The sequence below is a fragment of the Rhinopithecus roxellana genome, unplaced genomic scaffold, assembly GCF_007565055.1.
Source record: "Rhinopithecus roxellana isolate Shanxi Qingling unplaced genomic scaffold, ASM756505v1 contig2380, whole genome shotgun sequence".
Classification (NCBI taxonomy): domain Eukaryota; kingdom Metazoa; phylum Chordata; class Mammalia; order Primates; family Cercopithecidae; genus Rhinopithecus; species Rhinopithecus roxellana.
The window spans coordinates 8,398-27,546 of record NW_022142062.1 but is presented as its reverse complement, the minus strand read 5'-3'; the positions used below and the strand labels follow the sequence as shown (position 1 = coordinate 27,546).

General features: G+C 50.0%; 1 pseudogene; it reads right to left on the bottom strand.

Annotated features, from left to right (window-relative positions):
• Window positions 1-2,412: 2,412 nt before the first annotated feature.
• LOC115895777 lies at window positions 2,413-18,705 on the bottom strand (annotated as a pseudogene).
• Window positions 18,706-19,149: the final 444 nt, after the last annotated feature.

The following is a 19,149-nucleotide window of genomic DNA, read 5'->3' as shown; positions in this document are numbered from 1 at the left end:
AGCACAGAGGAAGGAGGCAGAGGGAGGGCCTTTGGCTTCTGGCACAGGGTCTTGGGTGGTGATGTGGGGGGGGTGGTGCTGAGGGGGCCTTGGACACTCTGGGAGGAAGTGTGTTCAGGCCGAACAGCCTGGGCTTCTCAAACACCACCTTACAGAGACAGCAGAAGACAGGGCTGTGGGGGCAAATGTGTATATTGGGGAGTTGGAGGAACTGCCTGTTCTGTGCCTTCTCCTACCTCCCAGGACCCAGTCCAGGAGGCTGAACATGGGGGAAGTTATTTCAGCAGCATATCCTTCACCCATGACTGTTTCTGGAGAGCCCCAACCCCTCCATGCCCCTCCGAGCACCACCCTAGCACTCGCCATCCTGGGTGTGTGAGGTGACCTCTGCCCTCCATCCGCTAGAGACGCCTGTTTGGCCAGGGCCAGCCCACGGGACTGCAGCCTCCAGCATCCGTTCCTCTCTTCCGAAGGCAGCTTTGCCTCGGTTTCCTCACCTGTGAAATGGAGATGATGGTAGCATGGAGGCTTCCGGATGAGTCAGCTTGCCCAGGCTGCAATGTGTTCTCAGAATTCCTTTTCTTGGGTGTGTCCTGTTAGCGTGGGTCACAGAGAGCTTCCCATGGGGGATTTGGGGCTGGATTCAATCTGATACTGTTGCATTTTTCAGGCTTAAAAAGGGGCCCAGCCCTGGGTCAGAAGAAATTCTGTGGGTCTAGGCAGATTTCTTGAGTACAAGAGAAGCCACAAATCCACAAACTTACTCAATGCTTGCTGACTCGCGGCATTGGTGTGAGGCAGTGGCCAGGCCTGCATCTGCCCGCCCTCCCCTGGAGCCTCCTTCAGTCTCCTGCCCCGGGCCAGAGGTATTGTTCATTTCCAGGACGAAGGATCCTGGCTTTGGCAGAACGCCCACACCACCAATTTCAGAAGCAACAAGAACTGACATGGATTTCTGTCTGCCTGTCTGTCCTCCGGTCTCCAGCCTGTGCTGTGGATTCTGACTTGCCCTTGACCTCCCCCACTTTACCTCCATGCTTCCTTCCCAACCATCTCCCCAGAGAACTTCAAGCCCCAGCATCAGATGGGAAGACAGCCACTTTATAGACACTGCTTACCCAGTACCCACGACTGCCTACGGTCAAATCCCTGAAACAAAGCCCTTCACATGTACCAGAAGACTCTCTCTCTCTACCATCTATCTATCTGTATCTATCTATCTGTCTATGTATCTATCTATGTATGTATTTATCTCTATCTATCTCTATCTACTATCTATTGTCTATCTCCTATCTACCATGTATCTTCTATTTACTATTTATCTATCATCTATCGATCTATCTGTATCCATCATCTATCTACTATGTATTGTCTGTCTCCTATCTACCTACTGTCTTCTATTTACTATCTATCATCTGTCTAATTTATCATCTATATTCTATCTCTATGTATCCATCATCTATCCACTATCTATTGTCTGTCTCCTATCTATCTATCTACCTACCTACCTACCTACTATCTTCTATTTACTATTTATCTATCATCTATCGATCTATCTGTATCCATCATCTATCTACTATGTATTGTCTGTCTCCTATCTACCTACTGTCTTCTATTTACTATCTATCATCTGTCTAATTTATCATCTATATTCTATCTCTATGTATCCATCATCTATCCACTATCTATTGTCTATCTCCTATCTATCTATCTACCTACCTACCTACCTACTATCTTCTATTTACTATTTATGCATCCTGTCTATCTATTTATCTACTTACTTCTCTGGCTAAACGTTGACCCAGGTAGACACGTATTGCTTCATGAGGTAGGAAATGAATGGAACCCAGATGCTTGAAAGTGTTTGGTCACTGTAGAGCAGTGGTTCTTCAACTTGAGCATGCATCAGAACCGCGTGGAGGGCTTCTTTTTTTTTTTTTTTTTTTTTGAGATAGAGTCTCGCTCTGTTGCCCAGGCTGGAGTGCAGTGGCCGGATCTCAGCTCACTGCAAGCTCCGCCTCCCGGGTTTACGCCATTCTCCTGCCTCAGCCTCCCGAGTAGCTGGGACTACAGGCGCCCGTCACCTCGCCGGCTAGTTTTTTTTTTTTTTTTTTGTATTTTTTAGTAGAGACGGGGTTTCACTGTTCCAGGATGGTCTCGATCTCCTGACCTCATGATCTGCCCATCTCGGCCTCCCAAAGTGCTGGGATTACAGGCTTGAGCCACCGCCCCGGCCAGAGGGCTTCTTAAAACCCAGAGTGCTGGATCCCACCCCAGGAGTTTCTGGTTCTCAGGTCTGTAGTGGGGCCTGAGAATTTAACTGGTAAAGTTGCCCGGTGATGCTGACGCTTCTGGTCCAGGGACCATGCCTGAGAACCACTGCTGTAAGGTGTTGTATGTGAAGGTGAGGGGTTACTGCGCGCCACGCAGCGATCCCAGCAGGGCAGCTGCAGCAGTGCCTTCCCTGAGGCAACAGGAATCCGGGCAGTCGAGGGCCCTCTAGGATCACAGGGCCAGGGAGGAGACACAGAGCCTTGTTTGAGTCTGCTCCTCAGCCTGCTTTGGGGACAAAAGCACAGGGCCTCTGCCTTCCGGGAGGCAGACTGGCGAGGGGGAGAGACCAGGCTCAGGAAGAGCAGACCAAAGGTTGAGTCCTGGCCCTGTCGTCCTGTAGCCGGTGTTCCCAGGCAAGCATCCTGCTCTGTGAGTCAGGATAATGATGCCTCACTGAGTTTTCAAGAGGCGGATACAAACGATGTCCCTGTTGAATAAATGTTACTTCCCCGTGGCTCTCTGACTTGGCTTTTGCTATTGATTGAAAAATGTGCGATTGAGTTGTTGAACCTAAATTTGAGACTTTACATTGACCTGGATTGAGTTGAGTTTGGCTGGTTTTAATCCATCATCCCAGCTCGTTCCTGAGCCTTGAGCTTGTCATTTGGCACATGAGTGATCCCTCCCTAGTTACTGGTACCTGCCCAGTAACTAGGGCAGTAACTAGGGCTATTCCTTCCTTAGCATTGCTGACACTGGCTTGCATGTTTTAGCGCACATAGTGGGGTAGGGGAGCAGCGCTTGCTCCTGAAGTCAGGGAAGAGTTCTCGACTCAGCACTGTTGCAGCTGTTACCTGCGAAGCTGCCTTCGTAGTTTTAAGTGGGTCTTTGCACCCAAATTAGAAACACCTCACGCCTGTAATCCAAGCACTTTGGGAGGCCAAGGCGGGTGGATCACCTGAGGTCAGGAGTTCAAGACCAGCCTGACCAACATGGTGAAACCCTGTCTCTACTAAAAGTACAAAATTAGCTGGACGTGGTGGTGGGTGCCCATAATCCTAGCTACTGGGGAGGCTGAGGCAGGAGAATCACTTGAACCCAGGAGGCAGGGGTTGCAGTGAGCTGAGATCGTGCCTCGCACTTCAGCCTGGGCAACAAGAGCAAAACTCCATCATAAAATAAAATAAAATAAAATAAAAATAAAATTTGAAGTTGTGGATGAGAGAAGAGTTCTCTGTACTGACGTTACTGGTTTGCTGCCCACCTGCACACTTACTGTGTGTGAGCCCAAAGCCGAGGGGACACCAGGCCTAAGATGTGGTTTCTGGTTCCCAGGCAGCCTAGGTGACCAGCTTTGAGAGTGAGTGCTTGTTGCGGGGGTCGCCCCATCGCTACACTCTTCCCCATGAATAAACTACCAAAGGGATAGAGAGAACTTAAGAACAAACTTCTTAGAACATTCACTGTTTTCAGGGATAGAGTGAGGCCCAAGGGGGAAAATAAGCAGGTGTTCCTCAGCAGGAAGGCACCGCGGGCGTTGGTCCCGAGCTGGACTGACTGGACCGCAGGCTCACGACTTCTTCTCTTACGACCTCTGTCTCAGGACGTTCTGGAACCAGGCTGCCTCCTTAAACCCGACTTGCTGTTGTTCCTTCTTTTTCACCTCTGCCCAGATGTCCGACAGGTCTTGGAAAAATTGTTGGATCTAGAAAGGCAAGGAGCCCAGAGTTAACTCCGCCCCGCAGAGGCCGCCCCCGTTCCAAGACGGAGCATCCCAGACATTCACTTTTAAAGAGTTCACCATTGCTTTCCTGTGACTGACTTCTTTTTAAATTTTTATTTATTTATCTTTTTGATATGAGAGTTTTCTGTCACCCAGGCTGGAGTGGTGGCGCGATCTAGGCTCACTGCAACCTCCGCTCCCTGGGTTTAAGCGATTCTCGCATCTCAGCCTCCTGAGTGGCTGGGATTACAGGTACCTGCGACCATGCCCGGTTAGTTTTTGTGTTTTTAGTAGAGATGGGGTTTCACCATGTTGGCCGGGCTGGTCTCGACCTACTGACCTCAAGTGATCCACCCGCTTCGGCCTCCCAAAAGGCTGGGATTACAGGCATGAGACACTGCACCCGCCATGACTGACTTCTTGAGGAGGCCACTTTCTCTCATGTGACAATGTTTTGAGGTGAAATTGAGTGTCAGGTGTACGCAATTAGAAGCAACAAACGGATGGAGTTAGGAACTCCCGGAGGCAGACCTGGTGATGTATGAAGTGCAGGCTGAGAGTCGAGCAGGAGGGAGAAGAAAGAAAGGGTCACAAGCAGACTAGTGGGTGAAAAGGATTTCGCAGGCAGGGTCCTGTCAGCGTGGGCAGACCGCCTTCCACAACTTCACCACCCTCGGTGTGGTCGTGCACTCAAAACCCAGGGCTGATGCTCATCATGATAACCTTCAGTCATGAGAAGGAATGTAAACTCTGTTCACTGGCTTCTGTTTTTAAGAGCACGCAGTCAGCATGACACAGAAAAGGGCACTGCTCCAGAAGTCAGATGACCTAGCTGGGCCCCTGTCACGGTTCTGGGAAAACCACTCCATCTTTCTGGGACTCAGTTTCTTCATCTTTAATTAGGAGAGAGGGAGAAAAGACTTGGCCCAGACAGCCTCTAAGATATCAGTTCTAACGCAAAGCAAAACCAGTGAGATACCATCTCACACACACAGAATGGCTAGCTATGATTAAAAAGTCAGAAAAATTACAGAGGCTGCTGAGGTTGTGGAGAAAAGAGAAGTTCATACACTGTTGGTGGAAGTGCAATTAGTTCAACCATTGTGGAAAGCAGCGTGGCGATTCCTCAAAGAGTTAAAATAGAACTACTGTTCAACCCAGCAGTCCTATTACTGGGTATATACCCAAAGGAATATAAATCATTCTATCATAAACACACATGCGGGATGTTTACTGAAGCACTATTCACAATAGCAAAGAGAATCAACCTAAATGCCCATCAGTGGTAGACTGGATAAAGAAAATGTGGTACTTATACACCATGGAATACTATGCAGCCATAAAAAAGAATGAGATCATGTCCTTTGCAGGAACATGGATGGAGCTGGATGTCATTATCCTTAGCAAACTAACGCAGGAATAGAAAACCAAATACTGCGTGTTCTCACTTATTAGTGGGAGCTAAATGATGAGAACACGTGGACACAAAGAGGGGAACAACACACTGGAATCTGCTTGAGGGTGGAGAGTGAGAGGAGGGAGAGGATCAGATAAAATGACTATTGGATACTAGGCTTAATACCCGAGTGATGAAATAACCTGTAGAACAAACCCTTGTGATGTGAATTTACCTACATAACAAAACTGCTTGGCCGGGCGCGGTGGCTAACGCCTGTAATCCCAGCACTTTGGGAGGCCGCGGGGGTGGATCACGAGGTCAGGAGATCGAGACCATCCTGAGTAACACAGTGACACCCCATCTCTACTAAAATACAAAATACAAAAAATTAGCTGGGCATGGTGGCCTGCAGTCCCAGCTACTCGGGAGGCTGAGGCAGGAGAATGGCATGAACCCAGGAGGTGGAGCTTGCAGTGAGCCGAGATTATGCCACTGCACTCCAGGCTGGGGGACAGAGCGAGACTCTGTCTCAAAAACCAAACAAACAAACAAAAAAAAAACCCTGCTCATTCACTCCTGAATCTAAAATAAAAAAAAAAAAAAAAAAAATTAAAAAAAAAGGATTTCAGTTCTAAAACTTCTCCTTTTCAAGGCTGTCTCTGAAGATGGAACTACACAGACTTTGTCCAAAACTCTCGACAACTGTCAGCTGCTGATACTGTTACCATTACCAGTATCATTCCCATTTTGCAAATGAGAAAACAGAGAGTCAGTGAATTAAAGCGGCTTTCCCAAGATGACAGAGAAGACAGGTCAGCATTTCCTGAGCTATGTTTTTTTCATAAGTGGTCATGTGCCCCAAAGGAGTTTTGTGGTCAAGTCAGTTCTAGAAATGCTATCTGCTGGGAGCATCTCAGGGCACAGAACTATAGCAAAGACTCCAGGTCCTGTTTGTGTTTTTAATCTTATCTTCGTTTAATTTAGAGTTTCTAAATGTATTAGTCTACGGAGTCCTTTTATTCCCCCTAGGAAACAATATCTCAGGATTCAGTTTGGAAAGTGCTTGTTCAGATAGTTTGGCTTTTCTTCAGGGATAATGCCAAACCTTCCATGACACACTCTATGGAATTCCAATTGACTTGGTCTTCTGCAGAATCGCTTTTCCTAAGCTGTCCTGTGCACCACGTTCCTTGTTCTGTATAAGCAGCTGCCTTACAAAGCCAGTGCCTGCATTGGTTGCAGGGAAGCTGTTGAAGCATTATTCATAGTGTCAATGAAGGCGCATCGAGAAATTTCAGTGAGAATTAAGTGCCGGGAAAAGGTGCGCTGTCTCGGAGGAAACCTTATATTTTCTTATTCTGGTATAAGAGCTGCAGGTGGCTTTTCATTTGGGTTACCAACAAGCTCAGAGCCCCTGTGTGACCCTTAAGAACCAAGGGCAGTCTGTATTTCTCTTCATCCTCGACCTCTGATTTCGACTTGTACTTTCCCAGGTCCTTAATTTTAAATCTTTAGGCTACTTGGTCAGTGTATTTCCGTGAGTAGGTTCATCTTCTATGGGAATGAAGTGAGATATTTTCAAAAACTTTTGGGCAATCTGAAGTTCTCCTGTAGAGGTGAATCAAGAGGGATTCAGGAAGTCAAAATTTGGAGTGGATGGACTAGAAGCTATGTTCCAGCAGGAGATGTGCCTGTGGGAGTGAGCTGCCGGAGGGCGGCATCTCCCACTGAACCTGGAGATAGTCTTGCTCTTGTGGCCCAGGCTGGAGCGCAATGGCATGATCTTGGCTCACTGCAACCTTCGCCTCCCGGATTCAAGCGATTCTGCCCTCAGTCTCCCGAGTAGCTGGGATTACAGGTTCCTGCCACCATGCCCGGCTAATTTTTGTATTTTTAGTAGAGATGGGATATCACCATGTTGGCCGGGTTGGTCTCAAACTCCTGACCTCAGGTGATCCACCCGCCTCGGCCTCCCAAAGTGTTGGGATTACAGGTGTGAGCCACCTTGCTGGGGCCCTCCTGCTGCATCTTTACAACAGCTGAAGGCAAGGGCCTGAGGACCTCTGGGAGGCTGAGGGGAGGGGACCTGAGAATTTCTGGGAGTCTCTGAGACCCTATTCTGGCGGACAGGGGTTTTGAGGCCAAACTCTTTTTACGATAATATTAAAATATTATTTGCCTTTTTTTGCTCTTATTCTCTCACGAGTACAGAGTGGCATTTTCCAGAGAGGAGTTTTCATGACACATGCGTCACAACAGAATGAACGCAGGAGTGGACATGAGCACCTGCCTGTCCTCTGTTAAACCAGACGTTAAAGGGGTTTGCAAGTAATGCCACTCTTCTCACAAAACACTTTTGAAACTTTTTTTCATAAAAAATGCTATTTCTGTTAACATACTTTTATCATTATTTAAAAATGAATGAATTAAACAAATATTTTTAAATTTTCTATTTTAATTTCATGATGGCAATTATCAATAGATACAATCCCATAAAGAGAAGCTCTCTGGGAGTCCTCAATAAACTGTAGGCATGTAAAGGCGAAATGATGAGAATTGCTACTTCCAGAACACACTTGCTTACAAATGCCCTCCTTTGGGCTATAAAATAATTCTGTTCAAACATGCTTTAAAATGTAGGCTAATAATTTGTTTTAGGGGACTCCTTTTCCTAGCTGTGTATAGTTCATGAGTTTCACTTTTTGTTTTTTTAAGTAGGGAAAGTGTCTCTCAGTCAATTGCTTTTTTGTTTTTTTGAGGCTGGCCTTGAACTCCCAGCCTCAGGTGATCCACCCACCTCGGCCTCCCAAAGTGCTGGATTACAGGTGTGAATCACCGTGCCCGGCCCCAGTTTCTCTTTTTAACAAAGTGTGGGTCCCTGCTCAAGCCTTCAGCAAGCCACAGTATCTCACTAGAATTTAATAAGGCTGTTTTGCACAACTAATGGATTCAATAGTGGGTTCCTGCTACTGCTTTCTAGCTGGGGCTAAAAAGGGTTTTGCGCTAAGCAACGGTTCTCAAAGTATGGAACCCAACCAGCCGCGTCACTTGGGAACTTGCTGAAAATGTAAATTCCTGTGTTCTCATCTCAGCTCCACTGAGTCAGAGACTCTGGGGCTGGGGCCCAGTAATACGTCTCACCCTCCCAGGTGATCCTGATGTTGTTAAATTTTGAGAGTCCCTGCTCTGCTGCTCTGTTAGGTTCATTCTTCCACCCAACCACTGGCAACCTCCTCGGCCCAGCTGACCCCACGGGCCCAGTACCTGTCCCCTCCTCCTACCATGTCCAGCTGCTTATGGGTGTCCTCCAGGGCCACCTTGGTCACCTCATTCAGCTGCTTGCTCACGATCTGGAAGAGGTTCAGCATGGCCATCTTAATAGTGCCAAGCAGGAGGGTCTTCTGGGCTGTGGTGTTCTGGATGTGTGCCCAGCGAGATTCCTGGGGAGGGGATAAGGACGGGGCTGAGCACAGCATATGTGTGTGTGTGTATGCGTGTGTGTGTGTGTGTGTGTATGTATGCTCAGGGCCCTCACTCACCCAGTGCCCAGGCGCCCCCAGGCCTGCCCAGGCCCCTCACCCAGATGATGACATTGCTGCGGGCATGGTTGAAGCATCTGCAGCCGTGCCAGCTCATTGTTTTGCTGCAGGATCTCATCATCCTTTTCTTCCATGTAGCGTGCCAGCCGGGCCTTGGCGCGCTCAATCTTCTCCTGGCCCTCCTGCGCAGACTGCATGAGGTCGTGGTGCATGCTCACCAGCATCTTGTAGCGTGCAATCACCTCATGGATCTCCTCGAACTGTGGTCAGGGGCTCAGGTCAATGCACAGCCAGGCCCAGGGGCCTGAGGGAGCCACCCAGTCCTGCTGACCCCCAGTCTGGAATGCCTGGACACCTGGACACCCGGGCAGGCAAGCCCTCAGCCAGGGTCACAGCCAGAGGCTGTGAGGGATGCTGGGATCCTGCCGCCTGCTTCTCCTGGGTTTGTATGGGCCACGGTCCATTTGTTGGGCAGAGGGATGTACAACTGGGCCAGGGATTTTCGATTTTAACTGCAGGTGAGAATCACCTGCAGGGGCTTTAAAAAGGACACCTGCCAGTCTCCACCCCGCAGATTCGGATGAATAAACAGGTCTTCTGTGGTCTCTGGCATCTGAATTTTGCAAAAGATCCCCAGGTAGTTCTAGGCACAGCCAGGTTGATAATTGCTGATGGAAGGCAATTTGCAACGTCTCCCGAGGTAAGAATTTCCTATTCAACAAGATTGTACCAGGAACCACTTACAAGCCAGGAGCTATGCTAAATGCTAGGGAAATAACAGGAGATAGGAAACCAGACTCTGCTCTTAGGAAGCTTACAGCTTGAGGGGTGGCATGGAGGACAGAGAGACAAGTAAACAGTCAGTTACAACAGCAGGAAAAGCCCTCCCTATGACTGGGGGACGGGGCAGGACGGGACTCTGGGAAAGCCTTCAGGTTGGTCATCTCTGGTAGTTATTCATTTGCTGAGGGAGAAGCAGGGCTGGAGAGGGTGCTGGTGGAGCAGGTGACCTGCCAGACTCAGCTCACCTCCCCCAGCCTTGTCCAGAATCATGCCACTCCGGCCCTAACCCTCAGGTCCCACTCAGTGGAACAGAAGCCCTGAAACCCACGCTCTTTAGAAGGCAGCATGAACCCCAGTTCTGTGATGCCAAGTTTCCTTCCTAGGGGCTTATCAAAGTGTGCCTTTCAGCCACCCAGGGGAAACTTCCCGAGCACCTTCTCCATCTCATGACATCTCTAGTGATGGATGCATGTTCTGGGAACTGCCCTGCTGGCCTTTCCCTAAATATGCCTCTTTGGGGAAGGGCCACACAGCCCAGCACTGAAGGAGATAGGAATAGCCAGAAAAGGTTTCTTGGGAGAAAGGGTGGCTGAAATGAGACGGGAGGTATGGAATAGAAGATAGCCGGCAAAAGCAGGTGTAGGGAGGTGAGGCAGTGCTACAGGTGAAGGCAATAGCCTGGGCAAAGATGAATGGAATGGGGGTGGTTTGTTCAGGATGCTCAAGGTAGCCTGAGTTAAAGATGGGGAGGGAGAGATTGAGAAGAAGAAGAGAGGAAGAAGAAAGAATGAGGGAAGGAAGAAGGGAGAAGGAAGAAGGGAGAGGAGGAGGAGGAAGAAGAAGAAGAAGAAGAAGAAGAAGAGGAGGAGGAGGAGGAAGAGGGAGAAGAAGAAGAAGGAGAAGAAGAAGAAAGAGGGAGGGAGGAAGGAAAAGAAAAGAAAAGAAGGAGGGAGGAAGGAAGGGAAAGAAAAAAGAAAGAAAGGAGAGAAAAGAAAAAGAAAGAAAAAAAGAAAGAAAGGAGAGAAAAGAAAGAAAGAAAGAAAAGAAAGAAAGAAAGAAAAAGAAAGAAAGAAAAGAAAGAAAAAGAAAGAAAGAAAAAGCAAGCAAGCAAGCTCAGTAAACCTCGGGAAGGAGTGTGGACTTTATCCATTGAAGGATTTTAAGAAGTAAAGAAGCAATTCATGTCTGCATTTCTGAAAGTTCATCTGGCAAACAGTGCAACAGCGTACTACGGTTCAAATAAATGGACCACATCAGAGTTACTAGGAACACACCTCTAAAACTTAATGCTAATGTCAAAAGGATTTAGGTGCCAAATCGAAGAGCCTCCCACTGGCCAAAGATGAGATGATTTGAACATTAGTAAGACAAAGTGCAAAGGATTAAAACATATCAAATATGTTAAAAATCCGTAAGTTCATAAGGATACTAAAAACATTACAGGTCAGTGCTACAGAACCAATTCATTATTCTGAAAACTAAATAAAGTGTTTAACAAACTTTCTCTGTGAGACCCACGTAGTAATCAAACGGTTGATGAAGGAAAGGGTCTCTTTACGAAGTCCTTTTCTTTACGGTAGTATTCTAGCAAGGAAATGAGGAAAAGTTGCTAGTGAATGTCTTCCCCCGACCATTGAGGAAACCAATATTCTGACTTCTATCAATAAAGATTAATTTTGCCTGTTTTTAAACACATCAGTGGAATCATACGATATAACCTGTTTTGTGTGTGACTTAAGAAGCATACCAGCTAAGGGCAGTGTGAGGACCTTATATGGACCCTCATTGGAACAAACCAACTGTACAAAAAGCATCCGTGCAATAATCTGTCTTAAAAGACAGGTCTCGCTCTATTGCTCAGGCTGGAGTACGGTGGCATAAACACAGCTCACTGCAGCCCTGACCTCCTGGGCTCATGGAGTCCTCCTGCCTCAGCCTCCCAAGTAGCTGGGACCACATGTGTGTGCCAGCAATCCTGACTGATTTTTTAAAAATTTTTTGCAGAGTTGGGGGGGTCTCATTTTGTTGCCCAGGCTGTCTTGAACTCCTGAGCTCAAGTGATCCTCTCACCTCAGCCTCCCAAAGCACTGAGATTACAGGCATGAGCCACCACACTCGGCCCATTTTGTGCCATAAATGATACTGATATTTGATGTTAAGGAATGGCTATCAATTTTATAGTAGGTGTGACAGTGGTGTTGTAGTTATTTTAAAAAGAGCTCTCATCTCTTAGAGATACATACTGCAGAGAGACACAAACGGATGAAAATATATTGTTTGCTTCAAAATGGCAGAGGTGGGAAAGTGTGGGGGATATGACTATGAAATAATCGTTATTAGAATCAGATAATGAGCAACAGGTGTTCAATAGACTATAGTGTCTTTACTTTTGTGTATGCTTAAAAAATTCCGTATAAAAAGTTACAAAACATTAAATGTGACAAAATAATAAAAAGAAGCATGATTTGAGATTTTTTTTTTTTTTTTTGAGATGGAGTCTAGCTCTGTCGCTCAGGCTGGAGAGCAATGGCACGATCTTGGTTCACTGCAACCTCCGCCTCCCGGGTTCAAGCGATTCTCCTGCCTCAGCCTCCAGAGTAGCTGGGATTACAGGCACCTGCCACCATGCCCAGCTAATTTTTGTATTTTTAGTAGAGACAGGGTTTCACTGTGTTGACCAGGCTGGTCTCGAACTCCTGACCTCGTGATCCGCCCACCTTGGCCTCCCAAAGTGCTGGGATTACAGGCATGAGCCACCGGGCCTGGCTATCTGACAATTTTTGACAGCAGAATACTCAAATAAAAAGTTACAAAACGTTAAATGTTACAAAATATTACAAAATAATAAACACAAGCATGACGAGAATTTTTAAAAGCAGGATACTCCTGATGTCTGCGGAGAGATGAAGCAGCATAAGATTTGGAAGGACACAAAGGATTTCATTTACTGGATTTCAATTCTCGGTAGTGTTTGATTTAAGACAAAAGAACTGGGGGCAGATGGGAAAAAATACGAAGATTTAGCAAAGCTGTGATGAGTACTTGGTCGCTGTTATGTGTGTCTCCTATACTCTCCAGTATGCTTACTTAAAGTATTTTGAACAAAAAATAACGAAGAAAAAAAGAGGAAAGAGAGGGGGGTGGTGGGAGGGAATGCCAAACACAGGCTGGCCAGGAATGACGCGGAGTTTGAACTCCAGACGAGGTATCACTGGTGGCCCTGGATGGAGGAAGGGCAAGGGGCTGGATTCCAGAAATATGCTTCAAGGCAGAACAGACCAGATCTGCTGATTGATTAAGCTGTGGCAACTGAGCAGGAGGAGGAGCCAAGGAGGCCCGAGTTCTGGCGGGGGCGAGAGTGGGTGGTCTGCCTTCACCCGCACAGGACCGCCAGTGGCAGGCTGTCCTGGGGTGTGGCAGGAAGCAGGATGAGATGAGTGTCACGGGATGAGTTAAATGTGGGGGGTTCTCAAGCTTAGGAGGGAGACACAGGCCAATTTCCTCCATTCTAAGATACGTTATTTTTACCAACTCTGAATTCAAGACACATCTTACAATTTTTTTTGGTTTGTTTTGTTTTTGAGACGGAGTTTCCCTCTTGGCCCCAAGGCTGGAGTGCGATGGCGTGACCTTGGCTCACTGTAACCTCCACCTCCTGGGTTCAAGCGTTCTCCTGCCTCAGCCCTCTTGAGTATCCAGGATTACAGGCAACCTGCCACCACCGCCCGGCTAATTTTTGTATTTTTAGTAGAGACAGGTTTCACCATGTTGGCCACACTGGTGTTGAACTCCTGACCTCAGGTGATCCACCCGTCTTGGCCTCCCAAAGTGCTGGGACTACAGGAGTGAGCCAGAGTGCCTGGCCACATTTGTAATTTATTCTGCATTTTAATCGGGTATTCCCTCCTTAACTTCCTGCCCGCCCCCCCCACAACAAACCCCAACCATGAAATGAACCACTGACCTTACAGTACGTAGCACCTTTGAGTAGAGGAAATAATGCAGAGGTGGGACTCATGCAATGAGTAAATTAGGTTAGTGGTGGTGGATATTGAAATTGTGGGAACAGTGAACAGTTGTGCATCCTGTCGCCCCTCTCCTCGGAGGACATGGATCCACAACCCCTGGAGCAAGTGCCTCCATCTGCCCTAGTGAGGGGCTCTCTTGGCTGTCGGTCACATGGGGGAGGAGATAATGTGACAGGAGTGGCATCCATGGGAGGCTCTGGACATTGCTCAGAAGAAAAGCGTAGGATTGCTCACGCCTGTAATCCCAGCACTTTGGGAGGCCAAGGCAGGCGGATCACAAGGTCAGGAGTTTGAGACTGGCCTGGCCAACATGGTGAAACCCCGTCTCTACTAAAAATACAAAATTAGTTGGGCATGGTGGCGGGTGCCTATAATCCAGTTACTCGGGAGGCTGAGGCAGGAGAAAGCACTTGAAAATGGGAAAGTGGAAGTTGCAGTGAGCTGAGATCAAACCACTGCACTCCAGCCTGGGCAACAAGAGCCAAACTCTGTCTCAAAAAAAAAAAAAAAAAAAAAAAAAGGGGGGTGGGGTGGGGGAGGATCTGAGACAGAGAACCTGGACCCACCACATAAGGACTTGAGAAAAGGCCGGGCCCAGGGGCTCATGCCTTGTAATCCCAGCACTTGGGGAGGCCGAGGCAGGCGGCTCACGAGGTCAGGAGATGGAGACCACCCTGGCGAACATGGGTGAAATCCGTCTCTACTAAAAATACAAAAATTAGCCGGTGGTGGTGGCGGGCGCCTGTAGTCCCAGCTGCTCGGAGGCTGAGGCAGAGGAGAATGGCGTGAACCCAGGAGGCGGAGCTTGCAGTGGAGCCGAGATCGCACCACTGCACTCCAGCCTGGGCAAACAGAGTGAGACTCCGTCTCAAAAATAAATAAAATAAAAGAAGGACCTGGGAAGAGGCACCCCCACCCGAGGAACTGAGAAGGAGGGGGCAGAGGTAGGGGAGAGAGGGGAGGTGCACCGAGTTTGAGGGCAGAGGGAGGTTTCTGGGAGGGACATACGCAGTGTCAGACGCCTCAAGAGGCACAGAGGAACTAAGAAGTTCCCTGGCTACTGCCACAGTGACTGCAGGTGAGAGCCCTTGTCAGTGGCACTTGGGGCCCACTGAGGAGTGGGCTGAAATCAAAGGCTCTCCCTCACTGATGAGCTGTGAGACCCTGAGCAGGTGACTTAACTTCTTGGAGCCGCCATTTCCTTCTCTGTAAGGGATGGTCAGCTTGGGTTCTCCCTGGGGCTGACCAGCAAACTGAATGAAAGCTACCTGTGTGAAGCACCAACCCCAGGGCCCAGCACAAATGAGGCACCCCAGTTTCTGCAGGGGGTTGGGTGTTTTTCCAACTCCTCTCCCTTCCTCTCCCTAATTTACTCTCCAGTAAACAGAAGACACTGAAAGGAGGGGATGCAGGGATACAGGGAGGCCACGTGTTGATACACACACACACCCCCTGTAGACAGACACAGCCATGGACACACATGTAGACATAACATGTAACTCACACAAGATAGATACACAGTTGTGACTCACACAGACACACAAAGGCACAGCTCTAGGCCCCACCCCTTGAGAAAATCTTCCAGCCTCACCAGAGGCTTCTTTTAGCTGCTCCCCACTGCCCCCTAGGGCTGGCTGCATCTCCTCAGAGCAGGGTGCCCATCCTGCAGAGCCCAGTGGGGCCCAGAGGATCCACAGTCCCCAGCCAGCTGAGCCTGAACTCCACCCCAGGGCCCCCAGGGGCCGGGGAAGAGGAGGTGGGGCTGAGGAAGGGTGCCAGGGCCAGCCCCCAGGCTCCTTGGACTCACCTCGGAGTTCTCTCCACCACCTTCTCTAGGTACTTGTTGAAGATGGAGTAGCCCTGCAGCATTGGCGCTCAGCCGCTGGTGCTCCAGCCGCAGCACCACCATCTCCCTGCTTGCCCTGGTCAGCTCCTGCATGTGCTGGCGCTTGAGTTCTCGTTCCTTGTTGGCGTTCTTGATGGCATGGATCCATTTCTGGTTGTTCTCCTGGGGCCAGGGGAGGTGGTGCTGGTCAGGAAGCCTCTCCCGGCCCTCCCGGGGCCCAGGCCTTCCTGGGGCTGGTGGTGTCCTCAGACCCTCTGTCCTGCGCAAACATCCTGGCAACAGGCAGAGATTGCTGGGGCCACCCAGGGGCAGAGAGGGGTAAAGGAAAAGGCTCTCCAGGGTTATTGGAACCTGGTTGAAGAGATTCTGTGGACTGAGGTGGGGCTCAGGGGGCTTGTGAGGACAGAGGTTTAATCCAAAGGTCAAGAGGTGACCTGGGGTGGGAGGGGGCAGACGGGAAATGGTTCTTTCCTGTGGGACTTGGCCTCTGGACTTCAGAGAGTGGACTGGGGAAGACCTACATTGCACTGGGCCTCAGAGTCTGGAAGAACTCAACCCCCTGAGAAGACTAAGAAAGTCCAGAAGTGGGAGCGGGAACCCTCCTGACAAAGCTTCTGTGGTTTCTGTTCTTAGCGGGTGGCCGTTTTCCATGGAGCAGAAGGGACCGCTCCCCAGACAGGGCGGAATTATTCCTCCCGATTTGGGTACTCGGTGCCTCCATTTTCCCAGCTGTGGAGATGGGAGGCAGGAGCCCCTCTCCCTTTCACAAGCTGGAGCACAGGGCTGGAGCTCCAGGAAGAGGAGAGAGGGGATGCGCCTGCTACTGTAGGGGCCTGGGGAGTAAGGCCACTGGGAGAGCATGCTCTTAGGAGCTCAGAATGGCATCCCCTGAGGGAGGAGATGGAACAGGCAGTTCGATGCCCAGAGGACAGAATGAGGCTTTTACTGCAATCAATCCAATCCTGGCCTCTTTCCTTCTGCAGCGCCCTCCCCTAAGATTAGGGGCAAGAGCCCACCCCCCTCGCCCTGTGTGGCTCCTTTCTTTCTCCCTTCAGGGGCTCCTGTGATTCCACATGGACATGCGTATGTGGTGGTGGCACTTGGAGGCCACTGAGGGAGGTGCATGGAGGATCTGTATGCTGCCCTGCAATCCCAGGAGAGGACTGAGGGGGGTCTAAACCAGTGACTTTCAAATCCACCTGGTCATCAGAACTGCCTGGGGAGCTTTTAAAAAAAATATAGAAGCCTGGGCCCACCCTCAGACGCGCTGAAAGCAACAAGGGAAGCCCTGCGGTCTGTATTTGTAGCAAACTCTCTAGGAATTGAGAGCTACCGACCCTCTGAGAGCCATTGTGGAGAAATCATGGCCCAAATCTTCTGTCCCAACCACTCCATACAGTGTTTCTCTGGCTGCTAAGAAGAACTGGACCTCTGGAGAATGTGCCCAGGTCCAAGTACTTTCCTGTCCCACATGGCTTAGGCACAGAGCAGGAAGGAAGGTGCTTCAGAGTGAGGCTTCTTTGTGGCCAGACGGCAATCATTACCCACTCCCGGAGCTGGACCGGGCCCTTCAGGCCAACGTAAGTGCAATTGGAGTGGGTCTGGATAAATCTGGATTTTTAAGATGATAAATTGCTCCACTAAGGACTGAAGTGAGAGAGGGTGTCTTGGAATGGACTGTGGTGCCTGGTCCTTAAACCATCCCCTGCCCGGACCTTCAGTGCAAGGGACAAGGATGGAGGGGTGGGGTGGGTGGAGGGACTAAAACTGTCCCTTCATCACTGTATTCCCCAAGTGTTTGTAGTCCTGACTGTAGCATCTTCATTCATGTCATCCATGCTTTCATTTACTGGATAACTGTATTGTCCTAGGTACTGGAAAGGAAATAGGGAAACAGGCATTTAGAGGAGCAGAGACTGACAGGTAAATGGAAAATTACAAACAAGAGACAGGTGGGGGACATAAAGGGATGCCTAGGGAGGTGCCAGGCAATGCTGAAGCAACTAAGGATGCTATCTTGAACCGCAGGGCGAGGAGTCATAGCAATAAGAGCAAGGAGGAGGAGCGGTAAGTTTGCCTACCTGCGGATTGGGGTGATGCAGACCCGGGCCACTGTGGCTGCCCACAACCCTCTTCAAACCCTGGATTAGACGGAGGGCGAGCCATCAGCTGGGCTTCCTTAACGCTCAGTTCCTCCCAGCGCAGGTTCAGGGCTTCCATTCTGCGCTGACACATCTTTGGGGTGGGGGTGGGGGTGGGGGAGCAGAGAGGTCAGGAGGGCCCCTGACAGGAGTACCGAGGAAGACCCCGGCATCCCTGCCCCAGAGGCTCCACGCCCAGGCCCAAGAGGGTCCATAGGAGCCTCCCACTTTCTATCCCATGCCTGGCTCAGAGCAGAGCATACCTGGACAGTGGTACCCCCAAGACCCAGATCCTTTCTGTTCTCCCCAAAGAGACCAGACCACATAGAGGACTCCTGGCTCTAGCCACCGCATCCAGACAATGGAGGGCTGTCTACAGGCTCTCCTGGTGCCCCAGCCCACTCTCCTCCTTTCCTGCCCCTCTGCACTCCATCCCCGAGTCCCCACCTTCTTCTTCTGCAGGATATTATGAAGCATGATTTTCAGCGCCTTTTCCTCCAGTAGCCGGATGGATGGGGACTCCGACTGTCCCTGAACATTGGGGAGTTTCCTGTCCAAGATGTGAACACGAAAGGTCTGTGTGTTCTGAGAAGGGGTAGGCTGGGGCTGGGAGTAACCCGTGGAGACAGATACCCATCGGGAAGGAGAGGGCCTCACTCCCTTTTGGAGGGAAGGAATGTTGTGTTGAGAAGCACAGAGGGCCATGCAGGAGTGAGCTGGGGCGGGTGACCGGGTGGAGACCAGCCTGATGGGGTGGACTGGTGCCAGGGTTATTAGGGCACTGGGTTACAGGAGAGGAGGGGACAGACAGGTTGGAGGATGAGGCACGGGGTGGGTGTGAGTGGTCCCAGGCACAGAAGGGTGGGCAAGCCAGGCCTCAGACACTCACTGGAGCATCTGCAGCAGCCGCTCCCCATACTGCAGCAGGAAGTACTCGGCCAGATCTTCCTCTTCCATGATACCCAGACTCATGGTGGCAGTGACCTCACGGCCCAGGCAGCTGACTCTTCACAGTGAAATGGTGGGTAGCAGAGCCACAGGTGGCTCAGGGGTGGTGGCTGAGCTCTTGCTTCTCCCTTCGGCCTTCAGGGTCCCACAGATGATAGCGTTCGAGACTCCACAGAAGGTGGCTGGAGACAGGATGGGCGGCTCAGGACGATGCGTTGGGGCAGTGATGGGAGATGTGGTTACCTAGCAACAGGCTGCCTGGTTCTGCGGCCCACAAGCCCAGGCGCTGCCCGCTGCCCCCTGCCCCCATTGGTCCTCCCCTTGCTGGGGTCATGCTCTTGCTCCTGCCCTTAGCCCTCAGGAACTCTGGGAAGGCATTAAGCCTGCTTAGATGCTGGTTGCCATGGAGCCCAGAGCCAGGAGGCAGCTTTGGGTGAGTGTGGCTGAGAAGGGGCATTGGGTACAGGA